This window comes from Excalfactoria chinensis, chromosome 5 (assembly GCF_039878825.1).
Source record: "Excalfactoria chinensis isolate bCotChi1 chromosome 5, bCotChi1.hap2, whole genome shotgun sequence".
Lineage (NCBI taxonomy): Eukaryota > Metazoa > Chordata > Aves > Galliformes > Phasianidae > Excalfactoria > Excalfactoria chinensis.
The window spans coordinates 32,366,632-32,389,210 of record NC_092829.1 but is presented as its reverse complement, the minus strand read 5'-3'; the positions used below and the strand labels follow the sequence as shown (position 1 = coordinate 32,389,210).

The 22,579-nt window shown below is 37.6% G+C and overlaps 1 protein-coding gene across 3 annotated transcripts in view; it reads left to right on the top strand.

Annotated features, from left to right (window-relative positions):
* The window catches only part of STARD9 (StAR related lipid transfer domain containing 9), an 89,789-nt gene that overhangs the window by 14,788 nt on the left and 52,422 nt on the right, over window positions 1–22,579 (top strand). The gene's annotated exons all lie outside the window — the stretch shown is intronic.

Genomic DNA, 22,579 nt, shown 5'->3' with positions numbered 1-22,579 from the left:
AGGTACATGTTATCCATTTTATTTCTCCTAATGCATTCATATTAATGTTCCTTTTATTGCCATCTTTACTTGATGGGGGGGATAAGGATCTTTTTTCACTTTAGTTTGGGAAGAGCAGACTTCTGTAATACAGTGGGATGAACAGGAACCGAAAAGAATTAGTAATGTCCATGTGATGGACTGTATGCCTTTGTTTTTAATCTATATTTAGTGACTCTGCAACTGGAAGTCCTTTTCCCTTCAACAAGTTAAACCGGAGTCACAAATACACATTATTTTTAGGAAATGTAATTGACTATGTATTTCTTTCAGACTGAAATTTAGACGTAGTTCTTACTTTGGAAGACATGGAAGTTTTTCTGATTAGCATTACATAAAGATAGTAAGCCTTCTCATATATCTGCAAAGAGGAAAGTTTTGTTTGTTTTAAAATAATAAAGAAACCTGTTTTTTGGCTACTGAAAGGATATCCTATGTATTTCTCAAAGGTCAACAGTGATGTCTTAGAAACATCCTATTGGATAATGGTTGTTTTCAGAGGATTTCAGGTGCAAGTGGATGTCTTTGAAAGTTCTTTGTTTCTCATTCAAAACGTTTGAGAAACCAGACATGAGTCAGAGGTCTGTTTTCCTTGTTTCAACATAGTTATGGGAGAAACACGAATCTACAATGTTTCTGCTGATGTGCTAAATGCTTCAGCGCTCAGAGGGGTAAACCTGATGCTTGGGCTTCGGTGTCATAAAGTTGTGTGGAAGCAGAGAAAGGACAGTGATATTTGATTAGGATTATAAGTTTCAGTCTACTAGGCAGATTCAGACTTGCTGATTCATTGTGGTGGCACAGTATGTAGGTGCTTTGAAACCTTTGTAGTTATCCCACAAACAAACATCTAAATGTATACTTATCTAAACTTAGTAGTGATCTTATCTGGCTTCAAACAATCTGTTTCAATCTTTTGAATTTCCTTTGTAATACATCAAATAGCTTTCAATGGATCTTAAGTTTGTGTTAGTTACACCAAGCAAAGATAAATGTTTAAAGCAGCTGCAAAACTTAAGTGTCCAGTTAAACCCTACTTACAAACAAAAAAACCCTTCAGCTTGGTTCTATGCAAACACTGTTAAACAGAATCTTGAGAATATTCTGCACAACGATGGAAACCCACACAAGCACTGAGTATTCTTGTTGTTGGTTGTTGTAACTTCAGTCCTCGGCTTCTCTCCAGCCATCCTTCCCATCCGGTTATTGTGTATCTGCAGTAAATGTGGTGGGCAGACCGACCCACAGGATGTAAAAGCAGGTATTTACACACAGCAGTTGCCATAGATAACTCATGTGTAGTAATCTGTTCCTTTTGATAAGAGCAATACATCCCATGACTAATAGACCATGACTGGTAGTGATGATCAAATCCAGAAAAGTGTTTAAGTGCCTGCCTTGCTTGGATTTCAGTGGGATCCGAATCTCTGACTGGGTTTCTTCGGAACACCTTTCATAGCTCTAAAGTTTAAGTTGCGTGCCTTAGTTACCAGCTAAGAAGAGATTTATAATATAAGGAATTAAATGGCACACTTTTGCTTCACACACACTTCCATGTCAGATGCCATTTTATGAGACTGCCCCTCCATGTTGTCTGTTGCATGACAACAAAATGTAATGAGATATTGGTGGGGAAGGTTCAACTCTCTGGCATCATGGGCCAACATAATAAAATAGGAGGCATGACTTTTGGAGCAGCCCTCATACAGTTACAGAGAAAAAGCGGTAATGGTGTTTTTAAAAACAAGTCCTGCAAATATCAATAACTGCTCCAAATTTCTTGACCTTCTGTTTTCACATCTCGTAAGCAGTGGCTTACTGTTATAACTGTGAGATACTGATGTAATTGTGAGCTGAAAGAATAACTCATTCACTTTTATGTTATTTCTGAACTTGATGTATTAAGTGATATGGGATCTCCCTGTCTGCATGCCCAGTGTACCTGTATGCTATCAAGAACTCCCAATTAGCTGCATCTTTAGTTTCACTGTACAATGATCTCTATCAGTGTTTATAAATATTTTTGTTAGTAAGACTGGGTTTTAATCTGTGCTGTAAGTACAGAAATGGAAGCTACCAAGGGCAGCTTCTCTAATTGAACACACATGATGTGTGAAGATGGATTTTTCCACTTCTTATTTGTTTTTTAAAGTGTCATAATTGTTTTCACATTTGGCTTCCCATTGTATTTATGTGTGGTTGTTTTCTTTTTTCTTCTTAATACTGGTTTCAGCTAAGGAATGTAGCTGTGGAAAGGGCTGAAAGGGCAAATGATTTTCTTACATCTCTGTCAGGGTGTAACAGAAAAGCAACCAAAAGATGAACTAATAGTTTTGTTTTAATATGCAACATCCTCAGTGCTGCATTCTATTTCTTGGTTTGTTAAGAGTGGGAGGAGGCAGGAGTGTTTGTTTGGTTTACCCCTGTTAGCTGAAAAAGCTTTAAAAAGGTTATACAAGAGCATTGTTTGGAACCAAAACATTACAACATACTTTCCAGATCTTCATGAGATTCACTCACTGTACTTGCAGCTTGGTGTTTTTTTTTTTAATGTGAAAACTCAGATTTGCCTTTTTATTTTCAGATGAGTGAGTGGCACTTCTATGCCTCCACACGTTTCCTGTTAGATTCAAGTTGTTAGTTGCAAATCTGTTCCCTGCTATATGCACTTTATTACACTATAATTCTTTAGAATTAAGTACTGATGTATTCCTGTAATCCTTCAGTTTGTTCTCTCTTCACCCTTCCCCCATCCCTCGTCCTCCTTGTAATGCTGGGGTGTGAGGTGGAGGCAGCAGTGGGTGTAAGTGGCATTTTCTTATGAATTATTTGAAAAGCAGCAAGCATTCCTTCCACAACATTTTTTTTCCCCCCCAACTCAGAATGAGATGGAAGTGGAAAGGACAACGTACTGTAAGAAAACAGCTTTTTGTGATTGTGAAACCACTGTGAGCGCAGGTTATTGTGTATCTTCAACCAGCAGCACAGCTGCTGTATTCAGTTCACAGTCAAATAGTCATTCTTTCTAGCTATGGCAGGATTTCTTTGCTCTGAAGAAAACTGATGCAGGGTTCATAGCTAATATTTGTAAATTTCAAACACAGAAATTGAATGGATTTTCCATTTACCAGAGATAACATGATTTTTTTCTTTCATATACATTACCTATTCAGATTTACACAAATAAGGTATTCAGTTAATTGCAAAAAGTAACTGTGTAGCATGTGCATTCACATGCAACTATAATTTAATGCAGTTCTGTTCAAAAGACAAAGCCTAAGCACACAAGAACAAATTAAGCTGCATCTTGGTAACATGTATTTTTCAGACCTGAAGGGTTTTAATGCAGCTCTGTCACATAGGATGGGGCGCATACTCGTTAGACTAAACTGCCTCTTTTCTCCATAAGAAAATCCACCAACAGCACTGTAACATACACAGTACTGAAGATGCAGCACAGGAATACAAAGATGTGTTGTGTGTAAAGGAGAGGCATGTCTCAAAATCCAGAATGGAAAACACTTGGAATAACATTAGAGCAGATGTTAATGTTAAATTTAATAGCTGTAATTTCAGTTGTGATTCAGCACCATGGGAAAATAATCTATTAAGTGAGGGCCAGTTTAAATGGTCCATTCCATAACTTATTATTCTGCAGCTATTTCACATGACAGTGATATGGCCTAGCAAGATGCTCTTCAAAATCTATTCCTCAGCCCAAGATACTGAAACATCATTGTCTGTGCTTCAGCTAAGAATGACCTGACTTTAAAACACAGAGATTATGCTGTTAGACAGTGATAATGTATCTATAACAGTATGTAAATCTGGGGAGAAGGAAATCTAGACCAGCATTCAGAATTTTGACTTGTATGTTTTAAGGCTATAGTAAAATGTTTCTACACTGAATTACTTTTATTCATTTTCATTCTTATGCAGTTTAGGAACACTGCTAACAAAATCTGTTTAAGCAGGAAAAGGACAACTGAGCAGCAATGTTAATTTGCTTTTCAGAAGTGAGCTCCCAAGGGCATACTCTCTGTTGATAAAAAACAAAGCCGAACTGGGAGTCAACATGCAGGTGCTCAGATCCAGCCAAAAGGATGATTCATTCGTTTGTCTTCAAGGAGACACACTCATCTCTCTGAGGCATATCTTAATTAACAGGGAAGTATAAAAGTTAACTCCTATCAAAGAAATATAGAGCAAACACAAATTTCAAGAAAGAAAGAAAGAAAGAGAGAGAGAGAGAAAGGAAAAGGCTGTTTTTTGTTACATTATAATGGAACAGTTGCTATTCATACCCAACACTTTAATAAGCAGTCATACAGGACTGTTTACATGCATCACATCATTTAATTTTTCAAGCATTAGCTATTTATGCATGCAGGTCCAATTGCATGGCTGGAACATGTCAGAAACATGGCACATTTTCAGGATTAAACAAAATGGCTGTGTTGATGTGGATCACAGCTGCTGCATAACTGTATCTCACTATTCAGTGCAAGCTTAAGCCTACCCAATAAGATCTTTCATAAGCCAGCTGCTTGCTAAAAACAAAAAGCCCCCAAACCTGTCCCAGTCTCCCTCTAAAAGTCTGTCAGTCCTTCAACCCAGTGCTTACACAGCTCTCAGACCAGTGTGTTCTCAGAGATTTGGTTAAAGCTCAGCTAATTTTCCTGTAGTTTCAGTTGCCAAAGGACTAATCTAACTGTGAAGTCATTCACGCAACATTACTAACAGATTGGAGAAAAAACTCTGGTCTTCGTTTCAGAATAGAAACAGCAGAAATGTCACTCTTTCATGTGTGGAAGAAAAACTGTGGCAGGCACTTAAACACAAGGGAACTGAAATTGTGAATGTTCATCTCCAAGTAAGGAAGAACAGCTGCTTATCTACGTAACAGATTAAATAATAATAATAAAATAAATCAGGGTGGTGGGTTTTTTGTTGGTGATGCTTGTTGTTTGTTTGCTTTTAGAAAAGAAAAAAAAATCCTTCCAAATAACCATGTGTTGGCAAGTGAATTCAGAAGGCTTTTGCTTTCACATGCAAGACATCTGAAAATCACAGTGATTATAGAAAAACTGATAAATTCACTGCAAGGTGCTTCTCTTCCTAGATGTGTATTCGTACAGATCTCTCCAATATTGTTTAGTGAGTTATACTGCTTGCCTGTTGGGAAGGATGAATTCTGTAACTCTAGTGTCTGTCAAGAAAACTGAGTTTAAGTGCTAACATCAACTGCTTTGAAGAGCACAACAAGAAGAAACATCTTATCTTGTGTTAGTTTATATTAAGCGTTCTGTTCTGGTAGCAGCAAATGGATTTGAGTAACTGCTGATATACTTAGAAACAGATAATTCTGAGGGAGGGCTAGAACCAAATTGTTGAAAGACTCATAGATAATACTATATTAGTCTCATCGTGAAAGAATGAGGTCTCCTAATAGACTTGGAAAGCCAGAGGCTGAGGAAAAATTCTCTACCCATCTGAGCAATGATTCCTGGTCTTTTGGAGCGAGCCCCATCAAATCAGAGCTATCCATGACCTAGACTGCTGGACTCACTTTGCTGTGTGACTAACAAGTCTGACCTGAGTGCTTTGGAGTATGATCAGAAGGTATTCCTCATATATTGCCCTGGAAGCACACGCCCCTGCAATTTCTCTCTGAAGTGCAAGAAAGCACACCTTCAGCTGTGGGTGTTGTGCCCCCATGTGATTTTTCTTGACTCCTGTGGGCCTTGTCTTCTGTAGTCTGTCTCATGCAGCCTCTCCAGGACCCCTCTCTGTGTAGGTAATGTCAGTGCCAAAGGTGACAGTGGGGTTATCCTGCATCAGGCGTGTCAGTTGTGATAACCTCAGTGATACTGCTGTAAGGCCATTTTCCTTATCTATCTTGTTTTGATGTTCTTGTATTCCTTTTTCTTAATGACTGAAGATAACAGCTGGAGAAGTTCATGAGTGGCTGACATTTTTTTCTTTACTGCTGCATTTCACAAGCTCTTTGCTGATAGAATGAAAGTTCCACTCCAAAATGCGTGTTTCTGACTTTGCTGACTTTTTCAGTGGCTATACAGAATGTAGAACCTACTTGCTTTTATTCTTTTTTGTGTGTGTGGTTTTACAACCGAGAGCATATTTAATAGCTGCTTTGAAATGGAGAAATGGCAATAATGGTGATGTTATGTTTAGAGTCTAGAGGGGTAGTTGATACAAATTTATTATTGAAGCATTGATGTTTTGCTTGTATTGCAAAGCTCCTGTTCTTAAGCACTTTCTGTGCTTAAGCAGCTTTTGTTACTTTTAACTTAAACTCTAATTCAGCAGAAACCCGTCAGTGCCTTAAAGATATTCTTTGGTCTGAAATCTCAGAAATTTTGAAGGGTTATAGAAACCAGCTCCTCATGGTGTTCTCCTTTGCCTCATTTCTCTTACTTGATATTGCTTAGTACAGCACAACACTTTTATTGTCTCTCATCCTACTGCATATGATTTGCATAACTGTATTGTTCACTACAGTATGCAGAACATAATCTTTTTCTATTCCATCTATTATCAGTGTAAGTGGCTTCCTACAACTGAGTGTATTCGTCACAGTGGAGAGCAAAAGAGATCACAGGGTTATGTTTAACTCCTCATTTTGTTAACACAGAATTGATGTGCTTTTATTCATAGCACCTTTACATGTAAAACAACCTGTATGTGCATACACTGTCCTGAGGCTCTGATACACTTAGGACTGGTTCTGAATAGTGCAGTGCTGAATCTATTTCTTTCACTTCCTGCCATATGCTGTAATTTCTCCTATATATGTATTCACTGATTCAGGCACTTGGCTTGTGATTCATCCTCTGTCATGTCACAGAACATGGGAACATGTTCTTCACCACATCTAAACTGTGTCAGAGGTCCCTGAAATTTTCATTACTATTTTATATCTTCCTTCTGCATCGTTCTACTCTTCTGTTTGATGGGTTTGTTTGTTTTTTTGTTGTACAGATAGAGAAGTACTTCTCATTCTTCTTGCCTAGAGGGAAGTAGGGATAGGAGGCAGAAAAGAGAGATGAAACAAAAATGGGACCTAATTAAGAGATTTGAGGTAGAAACTGCAGCTATTTTAAATACATTTTTAAACATTTAAAAAACATTAATAAGGCCTACAATTTTAGGCAAGGCACAGGCAGCTTGTCATTTGAAGGGAAGAGAATGCTCCTTTTTTATTTTTTATTTTTTTAAGACCTAGCCATAAGAAACCATTATTAAATTCAGACTGCATGGTAAGTTCCTGCAACTATTTCCATGATGAGTGCAGCTTGCAAACAATGTGCATAACCTTTTCTGAGAAGAAAAAAGATGCTGACATAATTGGGCACAGAACTGAGCCCCCTTCTTCTCCCTTTCCTTCCAGAAGTTGTAAGTTCCTTCCAGATGAGTTGTAATTTTCTTCTGATGTAAAAGGCAGTTACTGTCCACCCAGAAGCTTTTTGCACTTTGCAGATTCATTTCACTTTCTGTGGAGTACCAACTAGCCTTTCTTAGTTTGCATTGCAGGTATCTGCAAATTATCTGCTGTGTAATGTTATTAATGAGGCAGCATGAGATACGCACATGAAGAAATAGTCCATAGAAGAGCTGAAGTGTATTCTTGTTAAGTTCAAAATGATATAGACTTGTCAGTTATCAGTGCTACGCTTCCTAAACAACAATTTAATAACTTTCTAGTCCATGTACATTGTTTTCCTCCAATACACTTTCTCTTGTTTTTTAAATAACGTGTATACCTGTATTATTAATTTGTTGGGATTGCATGTGCAATATAATTGAAATGGAGATGGCAATTTGGGAGTAATTAAGCATGTTGGAAATAATGAACTGGTTAATGTTACTTAGAATAATGACATATATTAATGACGTAAAAAATATTTTGCCATAATTGTAGATGCTAGGATTGTTTGTGAGAAGAGCACTCAGTGTGGATGTTGGATTCAAGAAATGCTCTATGTATCTGCTGTAAGTCATTGTACTGAAAAGAGAGAAGCATGAAATTATCATCCAAACTAGCACAGTTGTATGAAAATCACCCATTAACTTCAGCACACCATCACTATATCTGCTGTAACTTGCAAACTACAAGTGACAAAATTTGTATCTCATCATAAAAAATATTGCACCAACATGTTGGAAAGTAAATACAGAATGATGGAGAGTTACTGAAAACCTCATGTGAATACATGAAAGTCTTGTTGTTCAATCCTTTTTAAGTCATTCTTTTGAACATCCAGTTATTTGCCCATTTCATGCCTTTTTAATGTGGTGCTAAACATAAGGTTTTAATTTGTAAGGCAATAAAATCCAATGCATCCTCAACTTGGGAAATCTCTAATGAAATTTCCAATGAGATTCCTGACAAAATCTCTACCTTCTGTCTCATTGTAAAACAAAACAACCAAACAATCCCACCTTAACGTAGTTCATTCATCGTGGATAAGAAATATTCTGTTTCACTTAGACAACCAAGTGCCCCCCCAAATAGTGGTTTGGGTTGTTTTTTTTTCCTCTCATTCCTAGTAAGTATATGTATTACAGGGAAACTCTTGTATTATCTTCCAAGTAGCTTGACATAATATTATGAAGAATTCTTAATTCTTTATTAAGGGAGCAAATATAGAAGGAACTGATAGTCCTTGCAGCCTTTTGAATGTGGCATTTCTAATTAGCTGAGCTGTGACTACTCATTGCACCTTTGGCCATTAATGTGCTGCCCTTCCATACTTCTAAGCTGGAAATGCAGAGTGGCAGCTGACCTGGCAGAAGAGTGGGATTAACAATTTCCTCAACCACTAGTCCTGGCAAACTTTGTTGTTATACTATTGCAGAGAATGAAATGCCAAGAGCCTTTCCCTGAACTCATAACTGACCTTACTTTGCCTCCTGTTGTTTGGATTCTCCCGGAAACTACTAAAACCATTTAAATTTAGAAAGTATCTTGCATGAGTTCAAAACGCTTTTTAAAATAGTTGTGGTGAGTAGCGTAGACTGCATTCCAGCATTCTTTTCTTTTTCTTTCTATGTATTACTTTTTTAAATCATGTTTTCTAAGGAGAAAGAAGTGAAAATGTAACACTGCAACCATTTTTGAAGAGCTAAGCCAAAGTCAGAAAATTTGCTTAGGGATGTGACTGCTGCTTCTGAATCTTCTCAGTAAACATCTATGTGATCTGTTTTCATACATGTCTGCATACTTTTCCATCACATCCCTTCTGTGGGAGGATGTGTAGTCCTCTGAGCAGACAGGTGGGTGTACAGGCTGTTTCATTGCTGTAAAGATCTCTACTCCATGGAGGCAACGTGGCTGCTTGTCGCAGTATCTATGAGAATTGTGGAGCGTATCCCTCCATTGTGAACCATGTTTCGTGAAGGTAGTTGTGCATGGGCTGAAACCTGCAGATTTGCAAGTAGGAATGATGATGGGATATGCATTTTTCAACCTGTTCTTTTGGCAATATGCCCTGCATGCATTCTAAAAACTGTCCAGGCTTTTCTATTAGAAAGCACGTAATTTTAGGTCTTCCATCTCATATATTTGGAAATTCTTTATTCCCAGGAAACAGCAACAAAGGGAAAAAAAATAAATAAATAAAAGGAAATTGAAACCTCTAATGACTAGAACAGATTTAGTCTCAAGTCTAATGCCTAAAACCATCAGGAATGCAGTCATCTACAACTTATTCTTTCTTTATGTGGAAGACAAAACTAGATGTGACTTCTGCGTTGCACAAGTCAGTGTCTTTTGAGCCCTCTCATTTCTCCTATTAGGGAGCCATAATTTAAAGGGAAACAAGCTTATGCAAGTAATCTGAAGCTCATTTATACATATGCTGCTACATATGCAGTCCACTAAAAAGTAGAGAATTTGTAATACTTGCATTTCATTAGATTTTTGATGTTCTGAACTTGCAGAATGAGAAAATATAGTTAAAAAATGAAGCTCCATTCAAGTAACTTTCAGTGCTGTGTTTTTGGTGCTTTTGGAAGCCTTTGGGGAATACTGGTGAGCCCCATGTGCATGTATTTGCAAGGTTCACTCATGCAGTAATTTCTTTCAGCTGTGCTATCTGATATTGTATGAAAGTGGAGAAATTAGCTTATTTCTAAGAAAGTGTATTTTATAGTCTTTTTTTCCAGTGCAGCGATTTGAAGAGCTGATGATCAAATAATAAGAGCATCAGCTTGAATTAGCTGATGCGTGAAAAGAGAATACCCATTTCCAGCTGAAGGGGGTGGGGGGAAAGGCAGAAATATTATCTTGATAACGTCATTGTGCTGTTGTTCAAGTATTTCAGAAGATGGTTAGCCCTTACTGAATTACTGAAAAATTTGGATCACTGCTCTTCTTTCCCCTCCTTGTAATAAAATCAAGGAACAATCCCTTTTTTCCATCCTCTTTTAAAAAATTGATGGGAAGTTATTGTTAGAGACAGCTGAGAATTGATATTTGTCCCTTCTGCCTTAAACAACAAAACTTAGTAATTTTTGTTTTGCTTTACTTTCCTTTCACATGGAATTGCAGACATCCACTAATGACCTGGGATCCCAGCCAAGAGCTAGCTGTGGTGGGAGAGATGTGGGATATTTATAACTTCATTATCTGTTACTTATTCCTTACTCTTTTCGTTGCAAAAGAGAGTTGGTTTTGTTTTGAGTTGTTGTTTTTTTTTAAATATTGAACCTGAACAGCTCTCTGTTTATTTTGCTTATTTAAAGATGACATCATTAAAAGTGCCTTTTTTTTTTTTCTTTTTTTTTCTTTTTCTTTTCTTTTTTTTTCTGCTTTTAAGGCAGGAGAGGACATGAAGTCACATCTGGGCCAGGGGAGTGGAATAGATAAAATATTTACTGTGTTGCAGTGCAGTAAAGCAGCACGATTGTGAAGGTCTCTCTGCTCTTCCTGCTGTGACATTATCCCTTAGAAAAGCTGAAGTTTTCCCTGTGATTCTTTTCTTGGGTTTTCTGGCCCAGAGTTCACTCAGGAAATATCTTTCACTGCGTTTCAGTGAAGAAGCACAGAGCAGAGGCAAATCCTCATCCTCAGCTCAGCCAAAGGCACACATGTGCCTCCAACATCACTTAGACCTCCACATCCCCCATTGCTCACACAATGCAACAAAAGCTGTTGCACACCTGCTTCCTAGGCTGCTTGAAGCCACAAATGTTGCAACTTGTGCATAGCTATCTGTAATATTCTCTTTCCTCTAAAACATGCAGAAATTTTAAAGAACTAGGTAATACAGTGATGCTATGGAGTAGCCACTCCTCTGCACAGGGTGGGCTTAAGCAAAAATCCTTTGTGGTTTTGGTTTGTTTGTTTGTTTATTGTGTCTCATCTGTTGCTGTGTAATTTTGTTCTTAATGCATCAGTTTGACCTTTTTAAAATTTGTTTGTTTTAACATCACTATTGTTGCTTATTGCAACGGTGTCCAGGAAGATTTAATTGCTTACCCTTCATCCTCTCATCAAACAAGGAGCTTCCTGTAGCTGGCTTGTAGGCAGGATGTATTCTTGAAGTCTAGGCAGGAGATCCAGAATTACTCAGCTTTTCTGACTTTTCCTTTGATGTGTATGAGAACTAGAATATGCCCAGGTAGCTACATCTTTAAGGACTATATTCAATAAAAGAAACGGGGCTCTTGGAAAAACAGACTATCTGTAAGAATTCTATTTTATGGTGCATCTGCGGAGAGAGGACTTAAGTCTGAAGTTAGGCTTCTGTCAGTTGATTCCTAGATATAGATCAGAAAAACAAAGCACCCCTACAAAATAAGCAGTGCTCTTCCTGTAGTTAGATTGTGGTACTTCATAACCATTAGCTTTCTGGGGATAGAGGGAAAAATGGGAGGACATTTGCAATGTGTCTTTCTAACAGGTATCTGTTATTAGCAAGCCTAGCGTCTGCTTTGCGTTGCACTAATCTAAATGGAAAGGGATTCATTTGGTCCTTAATGGGTAGAATATTTCTATGCTGATTCAAAGAGTGGGTGTAACAGCAGAATTCAATTCATGTATGGCACATAATAAAATGTGTAAATCTTGGTTTCTGGCTTAACTAATGAATACATAAGTTGTTTTCTATGTAGAGAGGGGTTTATCACTACAACTGCATCTGAACTAAGCTGAGTCAGCTAATGTTGGTGAGTGTCACACTGGTTTTTGGATTGTTCTGCTGTTGTGTTCAGACTGTGACTGCTCTTCTCCAGTGGTATCCAGTGATAGCATGATAAGAATCCCCACTGGGCAGGAAAGGAGGGTTCTGTGATGAATGTGATTGTGTACAGGTAGATGAAAATAGCAGGTGGTGTTTTTGTGAGGGCTATCTTGTCTTTCAGGTTGATCTTTACAATAAAAAAACAGCAATTTTTATTTATTTTTTTATCTTTTAAAGCAGATGGAGTTGTGCCCTTACTGATAGAGCACTTTAAAAAATCGGAATTTGTCAGAGCATCTACAATGTAGATGGATGTGGAAAGCATAGGGGTATTTCTCTCTCAAAATAAATTCTTTATAAACAGATGAGGTATATTTCCATGATTGTGTGTTTTGGTGATAAAATGGCAGAAATGTAAAGTGAGTGTTCAGCCTAGTTGTTGTTTCTCATTCTTCCACCCTCTGTCCAGGACAGCATGTTTATTTGTCATGTAAAATGCTAGGAAAAAGTCACAGATAACAGTTCCACCCACATACTTTAGCCAAGCTTGACTTACACTATGTTTAACAGCATGAATGTATGTACATTATGATGCACACAATAAATAGCTTTTGCACTGGAAAAAATGACAGCTGATACATGAACAAAGACACGATTGTTGTCCTTTCCAGGGGGAATTAAAGCACAAAGGGATTTAAGAGCATGCAGGAAGCTTGTTGGCAGAGCCCACAACCAATCTCTCTCAAGTTGTGGTGCAAATGCTCCTGCCACAGGCTCGAGCTGGAGGGAAGCCTGCTCTTTCACTCAGTTTCCTGTTCAACTGGGAAAAGAAACTGAAAAGACTGGATAGAGGGAAGGGAGAAAAGTAGTAACCCTAGCTGTGGAGTTGTGGCCTCTTAACAAGAGAGAAGAAATGTTCCCAAACTAACGGACCAGTGCTTGGTTTTTGTTGTTTTTTATTTCCCTCTTCTATTTGGTTTGAATGGGATAATGCTGCTGAAGTAATCCTAATGTCACAGTAAAGGGTTCTGTGCAGTTGATCCGCATAATGCACTTCCCTTTGCTTGTGTTTTCTGTCTGTGTGCAGAAAGCCCCTCAGTTGACATTTGTTTAATGTTCTTTAAGAGAAAACACGTGCAGAAAAGCCTTGCATTATTGGAGTAAAAGCCTAGATTTGTTTTCAGATATTCCTTCCTTGAATCCTTTTTCTGCCTTTTTTATTTAAATTGATCTTTGGGATTTGGGGAAAAATTTAGAACAAAAGCTCTCATTGTTTTGGCAGGAAACGTTTACTTCTGAATAATTTTGTTCCGTGAAATAGTTTTTTCATCTTAAACGCAAGCCTTGGATGCTACATATCAGATGCAGTAATTTAGTTAAAACAGAATTTAGTCATAATTTGGGTGGTAACTGCTGTAGGTGAGCCAGATTCTGTGGGGAATCATGCTACATGAGATACTGTATATCTGTTCCTCATTGTGGAAGTGGTGGCAAAGGGATACTGCAGAACTGAGCCTACTGTGTTTTATTTTGTTCATGCAGTTGCCTAAACTATCCTCGCTGACTGCGAGCAGTTTTGTCTATGTAGTAAATAACAACACATTTTATTTTAAGTGAATCCATTTTGTGTCTGGGTCCACTGCAATTGTCATGATGATGTCCTGAAGCTTTCTATCTACTCATGAGACATATTCTTAATTGCTGGTTTGTATCTAAAGTCTTTAATGGGAATGGAGTGGTTGAGTCTCTTCAACATTTAAAAACTCAACTATTTATTCTATAGTGAGAAGCAGTTGTTGGCCATGTTGGTTCTATATAAGTTCAGTCTCTTCCTCTTTCATTAAAGTAGTGGTATTTTAAAAGGCTATTTTTAAACTGTGCTGTGCAAGAACAGAACTTTTTTATGGTTTTGAACTCGGTTATTAACTGATGGGAATTTATGTTAGTATTCTGTGTTTAGGCTGTTTTACAATACAAGCAGTTTTCTTTTAGTTTTTTGTTCACATTGATGTTTGTGGACTGTGACTGTAGTAAGAGATGATTTTATTTATTCAAAACCCTGCTATAAAAACTAGTTTTTTTGTCTGTATTGACCGTATTCCCTTGAAATTTTTGAAATTTCCAAAATCTGTTCAGATTCCTAATGATGATAGAAAATACTGACCTTTTCAGACACACACAAATCACGAAATGGATGCTGTACTGGTAGGATGTAAAAACATTTCTGTTATCTTACTGGTCCCAAACAGTGCAGCTCACACTCCTCCCATTTCCACCTCCTTTCACTTCTTCTCTGGTCAGAGTTTGTCTCAGCTCAATGTCGAAACCAAACGCATGCACTGATTTCCAGGAAGTACTTAGAGTTGAAAATACACAAAAGTAACATATCAGTATTTTATTTCCTTAAATTTGCAAGCTCGGCATTGCATGCTGTCCCTGTAGGTTTACTGGATTTTTTTCCATCTCTCTCTGAGACTTGGCATACATTTCATTTTCCCAAAGTATTCAACCTTCAAGCATAACAGACAATTTACTGTAGTTTTAAACAACTCTTTTTTTGTTTCTGAGATTCAGTTTCTGATTGAGCTAAGAAAGGACAGTTTTGTACTTCTGGAATTCATATATTACCAAAACTTTATTCCTATTAGAATGCACTCATTATGTTTGAAATTAAAGCATTTATTACTGTAAAAGGGAGATTATCACATAGTAGAGGTCCCATTTTCATTACAATGTAATATACATACTTGCTGCAATCAACTGTCCTAGTCACAGATTATTAATTCAATGAAAAGTCAAAGGTACTCATTGTTAACTGTAGCTTGTTCTAAGTATTCACTAGGATTACTTTGAATTGTGTAAGTTAAAGGAGAGTTTAATAATCTCCAACTATTTGTCAGGATCAAAACAAAATCTGAGAGCCAGCATGCTTCTGTGTTAATTTGTGTGTGGCACAATTGGTTTGATAGTGATGTAGAGGTCAAAGAAAAGAAAAATATTAGTATACAGAGGTTCCATAACCAGTCTTAGCAGTTGGGATAAATAGAATATGGTGAAACTTTTGTCATGAAGTTAAACAGACTGTTTTGAAAAAAAGTGAGCACTAAAACCAAAATCTCCATGCTTTTAACATCCAAGCAGAGATGTTAAAGTAACAAAGTCCCAAACCATCAGTGTTAATAATAAATGTATTGCACTTATGGCATCTGTTTGGGGGTGCTCCATGCCTTATTTTGTCTCTTCTTGGCATTAGCACAAGAAGTATGTCTGTCCATTCCAGAAGAAATTATCGTCATGTGTCTGGTATGTGTATTTATGCGTACATGTGCAAGTCTCATGATAAAATTCAATATACTCAGGCTAATAAAAAGTGTATTTTTTTTTCAATATCTTGAAAACTATTTAAGAAAGTAGTAGAAAAGCTACTATAAATTTTGATTCTGAAGCCAGCAAAAGAGATAGTTGAGAAGACCTTGCACAAAGACTTGTTATATTTTTAAGTGAATGATAGAAGTATTTGCCTCACTGGCATAAACCTGTAAACACAAACGTGTTTGGAGGAGAAAAAAAAAAAAAAAAAGTTTAAATTCAAATGGTCTCTTTTTTGGTATGAATGAGCTATGACTAACACTGTGATTTTTCAGAAATCAAGTTGAGTGATTCTTTATCTAAGTTAGGAATAAGTTGTAAAGTTTTGATTGGTGCCTAAGAGTTGAAAGTGTTTTACCTTAGTAGATATTCAGGTCTTGGTTTTATATGATCCTCCGTGGTTTCTTAGGGGCAGGAGTCCTACTGCAATCTGTCTGTGCTTCTGGCTTACAGTAGAGCTGCTAGTGTAAGATTTCACAATTAGCGTACTTGCTCTGCAAATAGTTTATCTCTCTGAAAAATGTGCTGTATTTTCTAACAGAGTATTGAAGTAGATTTCAAAATACTTCAGTGATTTGTTCTTATCTTGAAGTGATTCATATCTGTTGTAAAAAGAGCCAAACAAAAAACAGTTTCAACCCCAAATATGTTCATATTGCAACAGCTTGGACAGCATTTTGGTATTCCTGGGCTGTATGATGAGGAGACAGCTTAGCTTTAGATCAAGCCTTCCCCTTTCTCCCATTTGTACTAAAAGTTCTATCGTGAGGACTAATTCACGTGATTTGGGATTTACTAGATTGGAATTGGAAACTGGCCACTTCAGAATAAGCATGCCAGCAAAATACCTTGGATGACAACAGTTGTCTCAATAACCCCTCGTAACTTCTTCAGAAAGACGTATTTTTTTCCCACTATTAGCACAGTTGGATGGCAGTAAGTTTGCTTCATAAATTACCATGGGATATGCACCAGTTACAGCTGGGTGAGTGCAGAAACAAGGCATATCAAAGCCAGTAAAGGCTTTGCTGAAAGAAACATTCTTGTGTGGAACAAACTAAGTACTTCCAGTCACGTAGAGCAGCTGCACGTGGAAGACTCAATTTTTGGCCAAATGGAATACAGTCTGCAGGAAACTAAGTGCAGCTCATGTTTCTTGACAAACCTTATATTCTTGAAGTTTCATTTTAGAAGAAAGATTTGAGAGAACCTCAGAAAAATCTTTTTCTTTTTTCTTCCTTACAAACAACAGAAAACACAATTTTGTTCACTATATTATTGGATACATCAGTACACATGTCCAAAGAGCGTAATTGTCATGCATTTTGTGTAACATACAGCTGTTGATGCTTGTGGAATTTGGACTAATGCCTCTGATATTAGCACAGAAAAAGCTTTAATTTCAATTACTTCTCCTATTTTTAAACATGTTGTGAATTCATTGCTATGCTTTGTTTTTCCTTTTTTTTTTCTTTTTTCCAGCACTACACTAAACTAAGAGGTTTTCTGACTGAGCTGAGACTTGTCATGTAGATGAATTGTAATTTATCATCTCAAAATGAGGGAGGGTAGTTTTTCAAAACAAATGCAGAACAGTTCAAATCAGCTTTTAGCAGGATTTCAATAAATACTTTTTGAAATTCTAATTTATTATTATAATAGGGTTAAAGCTCATTGTTTTCTGAGCTGCCAAGCTTGAGTATAGTAAATTATCTTCTCTTGAGACCTAATTCAAAAATTGATTTGAAACAATGGAACTGAAGCATGAGTAGCCCTGTGTAATTAATGGAGAGTAAGCATAACCGAGCTTTGCTTAACTGGAACTTTGTAATTCTGTGCTCTTCTTTCAGAAAGTTCATTCTGGATTTAGAGATACAGAGCACCATAATTTGAACACTTAGAACTTTCATAGCATTTTGAGACAAGATCACAAGTACTTTTATGAGCACTAGTGAGAAAGCCACACAATTTTCTACTGCCACTTTACCCATAAGAATATGGGACCAATAAAATTTTTAAACGGATTGCACAATGTCATACAAGAGTTTGAACAACAGAACTAGAAGTAAAATGAAATTCTTCCAGGACTCTAGCTTTATGCAGATGTTATTGCTCATGTTGCTATCAGCAAGGTGTGCAAGCTTGTGAGGATTGTGCTTTTATAACTGGATCGATTAATAACTCCCCAAAATCCTTTATGAATCTGCAGAAAGAAAGGCAGTTTCTACTGAGGAAACAGTACTGTAGAATTAAGATGCTTTCCTGAGCTGCATATATTTCTGTTGTAAGAAGCTCTATCATTTGATGAATGGGTTTCTAAACTGAAATGGAGTATACAGACTGTTTTTAGGCCACTTCTGTATACAATGAGACATGCTAAATTTCTGAATGTATTACATGTGTGTACTCTGAAGGGAAACGAGGACATACTCACCTTGCTCCTATTAGCTTCAAGATGATGCTTCCTGCATTTTCTTATTCCTTTTCTTTCTACTGCATGATTCCAGTCCCAAAATCTTGCCAAGTAGGCTCCAGATCTACAAAACTTCTGCCTTTTACACCTTTCTCCCTGAATGTCTTTGTCCCCTTTATCAATTGATACTATCAACATAATCTAATGTTTTACTTTGCTTTAGCTCCCAAACTCAGACTTTCTTCTATCTCTCCTGCTTATTTCTTGCTCCCAGTGAATACTAGTTCCACCTTTTCTCCCTTAACCTCTTATTCAGTCCCAATTTCTTTTCATTCCTTCATTTTGCTGTCACTGGTCCTCAGTAGTTTTCGTTTTGCCTCAGAATTTCCCAACATCATCTTAATACTCAGATCTGGCTCTTACTGTCTTGTACTTGGATCAGATTTCCAGACATTGAAAGTCATTGAGCCACTCTTTCAAGAGGAACTTTCTCTTTATTCTACTCTGGATTTAAGTGCCTTGTCTCAGAGATGTTCTGGCCCATGGCCAGTTCAGTTTAGAATCTTAGATAACCTTTAGATAACCTTTTGCAGTCTTCAGTGTTTTTAACAACTTTCACAGAAGCACAGCATTGTTTTAGGGTCCCTTCCAACTCAAAGGTCACGTAGTCCAACTCCTCTGTAGTGAACATGAGCACCTACAGCTAGATTAGGTTTCTCAGAGCTCCATTCATCCTAACCTTGAATGTCTTCAAGAATGACATCACTACCTCTCTGATCAACCCATTCTCTGTTCCTTACCACCCTGACTGTAAAAAAAAATAAAAAATCTCCCATATATCCAATCTAAATCGCCTTTATTTTAGTTTGAAACCATTTTCCCTTATCACAACAGACCCTGCTAAAGAGTCTGGCCATTTCCTTCTCATAGTCCACCCCCCTTTAGTTATTGAAAGGCTGCTATCAGGTCTCCCTGGAGCCTTCTCTTCTCCAGGCTGAACAGCCCCAGCAGTTTCAGGCTGTCCTCATAGGAGAGGTGTTCCATCCCCTGGATCATTTTTGCATTCCTCTGTAGACTGACTGTACAACATAAAGGAGCTTGTCTTATAGCCTGTGTTGATGAGTTGTGCCAATAATCTGTTACAGTGATTTGTGTAGCTGTCATTAGTGCTCATATGCTTTTCCAGGTACCTTCATTAAAGAAAAACAGATTGATCTGTTATAGATGCCAGCCCCTTATTTACAGCTGGGTTTCATTGGTGTTACTGAAAAAAAATCTTTATAATGAGTGGTTAGGAAGTAGATTACTTGTTGTTTATCACTGTATTCTAGAGCAGTGGCATGATTATGGCTAAGTGTTGTGTGCTTTTCAACTCCAGCTGTTAATTGTGGTTGGTTTTCTGTTAGTAGATTGTCATGATCACTGGAACAAATGGTGACTCAAGTTGAGAAGCAGAAACTTGGCTGGAGTAAAATGGGGGTGCGTTGTATACTGTCCACATATAGCCAAATGTAATCAAGGTATAAACCCTCAAAAACAGTAAATTAGAAGCAGCAAAATGCTCAGAATATGTCATGAAAGTGAATTCTGGAAAAATACAGGATCAATTTCTGTAGACCTTATTCGTGCAAGAAATCCCACTGCAATTGGTCCCTCTGAATTTCAGAGATGAAGTAAAGTAAAAAGCAACAGGGCTTGCTGCGCATTTTGATATATTTATTCAATTACTATTTTTAAGTGGAGCTCCTATATAGAAAAAGAGATGTAAGTAAAAACAGATGTTGAAACAGTGCTACAAGCAACCTCTGAGAAAACCCAACCCCCTGCCTAATCCCTACTTTTGCGCTTTCCCACAACTCAGAAGGCAACAAGCCTCATGGTGAAGTGCTGCCTGTGATCTTGTTTTATACTTTCCAGTATGTACATGATTTATATGGAACAATTTTCTCTCTGTTCTGGTTGTGGCATAAGGAAACATTTACCTCTGGAATGGTCAACAGAATAACTGCTTTTGTAAAAGCTCTGAGAGAATTTTTAGTGGCAATTCCACTCTGCTGCTGGAAGGAAGAAGCTTTCTTTTTCCCTTGCCACATCAAATACAACTTTTCTTCCCTACCTTTTCCTTACCTCTACGTTTTTTGTTTTTTTTTTTTTTTTTTTTAATCGCCATTCTTTTTCCTGGTGCTTTAAATGCACAGCTGTCACAGCTATCTTAGGCTTTTTTGCCTAGCCCCTTTGATGCTAACACTCAGGCTACTAGACTAGGCTAAATGTTGTTCTTCTCTTAAACTGTGCACTTTCTTTCCATAGTAGCACAGTAAGACTGACATTGTCATGTCCTTCTCAGTAGCTTTCTTCTGTATCATTTGCATTTCTAGGTTCTTTGAGGAGATTCTAAACCTTTGTGATGGCACATATTTTGATCTCAGGTTTCTGTCTCTGATATTTATGCATGCAATGCAACATTTATTTAAATAAGTTTTAACCATCACAGTAATATGTCTGTTGTTTGTTTACTTATTCATAAACTGTGTATTGTCAATGTGTTTTGCTAATAGTATCACGTACTTTCTGTCCCTCTGTTCATAAAAGTTGACCTTTTCATGGCATGTTGTCCTTCATAAGGATTTACTAGCCAGAAGTGCTGCAAGTAAACTAGTAGCTCCTAGTGTATTCTGGACTCTTGAATTTTATTTAATGAAAGACCATAAATACTTGCTTCTGACAAAATGATTAAATGTATGTAGGCCTCTGATGAGGACATTGCCTCATGTGGCCTCCAGAACCTCAGGATTCTTTCTGCCCCTGGAGGCTACCACTGTGTACCTGGAGACCTAGAGGTCTCTTCATCTCAGCCTCACGGGTGAGGCAGCTTTTTTCCATTTGCAGCTTCAACCAGTATTGCATTTCACTCTAATACAATGAAAGGGCCAGTGACAAGGGCAGAGGATGCAGGATGCTTATGCAGCTTCCTGCACCAGATGCCACAGTGGGCTCTGCCTTCAGTAGCACCCACATACAGCACTTGCATGAAACATAAGCATAGGCAGTCAAGTCTTTTCTTCCTAATCTGGTTAGGATTGATGTTGGCTGGTGATATTTTCAGTGATATTTAGCATACCCTAACTCTCCGGGTCAAAGAACGTGCATGGCTACAGATTCCTCAAATACCAGTACAGGCCCTCTGCTCATCTAATATCCTTACATAGGTCCTGAGCCCTGCTCTTTAGTTCTTCTGCTCATCTGGTAGTCCTGCTTGGTGCTCTCTAGTGAGTGTACATATGCTCATCCACATCTCTCTGCTGAATCCCTGAACTACCAGCATGGAGTTTCTACCCATTTGATATTCCTGGCTGCACTGTGGACCTCCTGCTTAGCAGTCTGTGTCTGTTTATTATGTTTATGACTTTAACTGTTGTTTGTGGCTCTCCATGAACTCAAAAGGTCCTTGATCTGATAATTCTAATGAAGCAGAGGTTCTCATGTTCTACATATCCTTATGAATATGGGTGGGGCTAGCCAAATTCCTCTGAATGGGATTATTATTGATTCTTCAGCTGGAAATTAGCACCTTGAGTTGAAATATGATCTGAAAATAAAGTTTCAGGAGATGATTTTTTTAATCTCTTCTAGGCAGTTCAGGTGGAATGATATCTATGAAATACATTTTGCTATTGAATTTCTTATCTAAGTGATACATTTAACTGTCCAGTAGAGAAATAAGTGACTGGCAATTGATAAGATTTCAAAACAGGAATATAGTGAAATCCTATGCATCTCTCTGAATTTCTAAGTTAGTATTCTATGTGAAAAGCAAAAGTATTAACTCTCACAGCACTTCTTTTGGAAAGCTAATGCTCTGCTAAGAAATTGGCAGCCTGCCTACAGGAACTTTTTGATCCACTCTACACTTCCTAGAAAACCTTTCCAGATATCCTTTCAAGCGGTCTGTGGTGGCTTTGATGTCCTGAGAACATGGCCACAATCTGGGGCAGCTGTGTCTCTGAAAAAGGGAAGGGAAAGCAGTGGGAACTATTATTCAGAGCTGGCTATGTGGGCAGTCTAGCTGTGATGGTCCAAATTCTGCAGCCCCAAGGAGACCGGTGCAAGATTTAGAAGCAGCTGATGCTGATTTGGTGGCAACTCTTCCAGAGTCTGTGTTATAAGCAGAACACACATCACTGTGCATGAAGCATGAACAGAAAAGAAAGCATTTTAGACATTTGTGGCATCACTTCCTGGCCACATGGGTCAGATAGAAGTATTGCTTGGACACAGTATGGCTTGCAGGCTCTGGTTTTGACTTCACTTTGTTTTTGACCTGTAATTATCTCGTCTAATTCTCCTACTGATGTTACTGCTTCAAAGAGCCTTGATCATGATATCCTTTCAGATTTATGCAGAGGACTGTAAAAGGTTTGGGGAGGAAATTAGGATCTCCATTCTAAGCATAAAATAAGAGATGACAGGCAGGGAAGCTCAATTTAACAGTACTTGGTGTCAGCACTGTGCTTAGTATATCAGTATCTGGAGGATCACCTTACAGGTAAAT